Source organism: Eubalaena glacialis, chromosome 6, assembly GCF_028564815.1.
Source record: "Eubalaena glacialis isolate mEubGla1 chromosome 6, mEubGla1.1.hap2.+ XY, whole genome shotgun sequence".
Classification (NCBI taxonomy): Eukaryota; Metazoa; Chordata; class Mammalia; order Artiodactyla; family Balaenidae; genus Eubalaena; species Eubalaena glacialis.
In genome coordinates this window covers 128,965,038-128,968,508 of record NC_083721.1, presented here as the reverse complement: position 1 = coordinate 128,968,508, position 3,471 = coordinate 128,965,038, and the positions used below count along the sequence as shown (strand labels likewise).

At 46.9% G+C, this 3,471-nt stretch overlaps 1 pseudogene; it reads right to left on the bottom strand.

The window, feature by feature from the left end:
* Window positions 1-1,443: 1,443 nt before the first annotated feature.
* LOC133093051 (IQ domain-containing protein F2-like) lies at window positions 1,444-2,511 on the bottom strand (annotated as a pseudogene).
* Between the last annotated feature and the right edge of the window lie 960 nt (window positions 2,512-3,471).

Sequence of the window (3,471 nt, the reverse complement as noted above, 5' to 3'; positions counted from 1 at the left end):
CAATAGTACGTTGTCTCATAGGGTTGTTAGATGGGTCGAAGGAGTCATCATTTCTAAAATCATGAGAACAGTACCTGCCGCATAGTTAGCGCTCTGCAGGTGTTGGCTATTCCTATTATTTCAGGTTCAGTTCAGGACTCGTGTGCATTCACCTCTCAGCTGGCCTTCACACCCACGGTAGGGACTGTATTGCCGCCCAGTGCCCCAACCTGTTTGTCTCAGTGCCATGCTCAGATCTTGGAACTTCTAGAAGCCCCTTTGCAGACCGACCTTCTGTATAACGGCACCTGCTCCATGCTCTAAACCTTCCCTCTTTTACTTGTTGAAGTTTCCCCCTCCTTAGTAGCCTGATTTGTGGCTGCCGTAGAAAATGGAGCAAACCAACTAATTCATACTAAGATGCTAATGGCTGTTTATAAGCTCCGGGGGAAGAGGCGTCTCATCTGTCTTTTTCTCCACCTATCCCTAGTACCTAACAGTTGCCTGAACGTAGAAAGTGCTCAGTAAATATCTGTTGCATGACTATTTGGACCTTAGTTGAAAGGCATGCGTCTTGACTGATGGGATTTCAGACATCTTGACAGGCTGGAGAGGAAAATGTGAAAGCAGGGGACTCCTACCTGTGTCCCTCAGACCACAGTGACTAGGGGAACTTCTACTTCACTTAAGTATACAGTATAAAGTATACAGTATAAAGCATTTTTTTTTCACTTTTTATTTTGAAATGAATTTTGACTTACAGAAAAGTTGCCCCGAAAGGACCCATCTCTCAGCTCCCCTGGAAGTAAACGTTAACATCTTACCTAGCCGTAGTCCAGTGATCAAAACCATGAAATTAACAGTGGTACTATGAATGTTATTATTAGCACTATTATGATTTGAATTTCACCAATTCTTCCACTGATGTCTCTCACATTGCATTTAGTTGCCACATCTCCTAGTCTCTACCAACCTGTGACCGTTTCTTCGTCTTTCCTCGTCTTTGGTGACTTTGCCACTTTTAAAGCATACTGGTCAGTTATATTGTAGAATATGTGTCAGTTGGGGTTTGTTGGATGTTTCTCACTACTAGATTGAGGTTAAGGATTAAGTTCATCCCACACACGTTTGCAGAGAGAGGGCCAAGGGAAATCAAGTTGTTCAGGGGAGAGATTACAATAATTAAGTATAGAATCTGAACTGGGTAAAGAAAGGTACAAGGGTTTGTCAGGGGTGATGGCTGTAAAAAAAACTGGTAGGGTCAATAGATTGGAAGACCTTATCACATCTGAAGAAACATTCTATTAGGGGTATTTTCCCTAATTTTCCTTTTCCCAGGGAGAAGAGGAGGCAGCATGGCTTAAGTCCTAAAATTTCCATTAGCTGGAGGGGAGACCACGAGACATACCAGATCAGGTTAGACCTTTACTGAGGAGAGGAGACAGTGCCGCTTCTTGCCATCCCTTAGGGGTTGATGATTTCAATGTGGAACTGCAGGTGAGTGGCTGTGACTACACAGTGGCCCCGGAGAAGAGCACAGGTCTGGCAGTTGTGGCATTGCCAGTGGTACTGGATGATGTAAATGGCGTTGAGCACCTGGCAGTATCGCCAGTGGATGCGCCACATACGGACCAAAGACTGCCCTCTCTGTGTGTGCGTAGGGAATCAGGGCTGCCCTCCGCTTCTTCTGCCACAGCCTGTCCATTGTCAGTCTCCACCAGCACTGAATGATCCAGGCCCTGAGGGCTGCGTGTAACAATGTCTGGCGTACCAGGGTGCCACGCCACCAGGCCTGGATCTTCTTGGCTGCTTTTATTCTTTCTTTTATATTTTTCTTTTTTTTCCTGCTGCTGCTGCTTCTGCTTCTTCTTCTGCTTCAACCTAATTTCTTCTTTGGAATCCTCAATCACAATTAAAATTAAATTGCCGTCTGTCTGTCCACTTCCCTTCTGTCAGAGACGTATCCGAGCTCAGAGTGGAAAGATAGGGCACTTGGGTGCCGTTCCTCCAGTGAGGCCCATCCACATCCTTTCTCATTATCAGTCACACAGGAGGGCAGGAGGGACCATGGCAGGATAGCTCCATACAGCTCTCTAGTGTCTCCTCAGACTTAGCACTTCCTGTCTTCCCTGGATTCAAGTTTCAGTACCTCAGTGCGCCATAGGAAACTAGAGAGACTAGGTGAATCTGGGTTCCAGTCTTGACACAGACCCTTTCTGGCTGTGTGAACTTGAGGCAGGAGATAGATGGGCCCCAGGCTGAGTAGCTGGAGTCTGTCCCCTGTGGTCAGATACTCCAAGATGAAGATAATAGCAGGAACAAGAGAGGAGGTGAACCCTTCGGTGGAGGGGACGGAGGGGGTGAAGGTGGACGCTCTTTTTTTCTTCCCTCTCTCTTTTACTAATGTGGTTTCATCAAGGTCTTCGATCACAATTTGACAAACGTGGGCATCTGTACAAGTCTGCAGGGCTCCAGGCAATTCTCCATGCGGTGTCCCTCCGGGTGCTTGCTCAGCCTTCCAGGCTGCTCCATGCTTACACCACCTCCATGTGGATATGAGCTCCTGTGAGTGCCCTCCTCGAAGTAGGGGAAGGAAGGGCTGGAGAGAAGAGCCCCGGCGTTGTAGTTTTCCACTTGGAAGTGTCTTATTTCACTTCTGCTCCCTTTTTATTGGCTCAACAGCCATGCAGCTGTGTCTAACTTCAAGGAGAAGGAAAATACAATCTTCCAACATGCTTAAATAGATTGTAAGAGACTTCGTGCTGTGGTCTTGCCGCGGTCCCTTTGCGAGTTCCCTCGTGCCACAAGCGGTTTGCGTGTTGGGAGCGGGGCCGTCCTGCGCCCCTGGGTCAGGGCCCAAGGTGGTGGGACCACGCCCAGGCCTCCATCATTAGCTGCACGCCGCCTCCCATCCCTCCCATTTCTGATTCCCAGGGCTCAGCCTGTCACTGGGAGGTTGGGAGTCATGGCTCTCTCTCCACTTATGCCTGACAACTCCTGGAGCCAAGTGCCATGGAGGACCGGCCTTCTCTGGTGGCTCTTTGCGTCTTACCCAGCTCCTGGAAAGCAGTCAATAGTTTGGGAAGGTAAACCTTTAGGTTATCATTATTGTTGCTGTTATATGACTGTAAAAGTAAAGCGTCTCATTTTTCAGCTGGTGTGGACAGCCAGAGCTTTTTAAAAAGCATAGATACAATGTATTTCTTATTCACATAATAATGGTTCGAATGCAAATGAGGCTGGTTAAAGGAACCAGGCCGTCTAAGCTGAAAACTCTTTCCTCTACAGAGAGAGCAGTAAGTGAAAGAATACCACCAGGAAACATCAAGACATATCCAGAGTGTGGAATGTTCTACAAGAAAATTGGCCTAGACTCTTTACAAAGTCAGTGTCATAAAAACATAAAACAAAATACCATGTGTCAATCCTTGATGGGATCCTGATTTTTAAAAAGTTATAAAAGTCATTTTGGAGACATTTGAGGAGATCTGA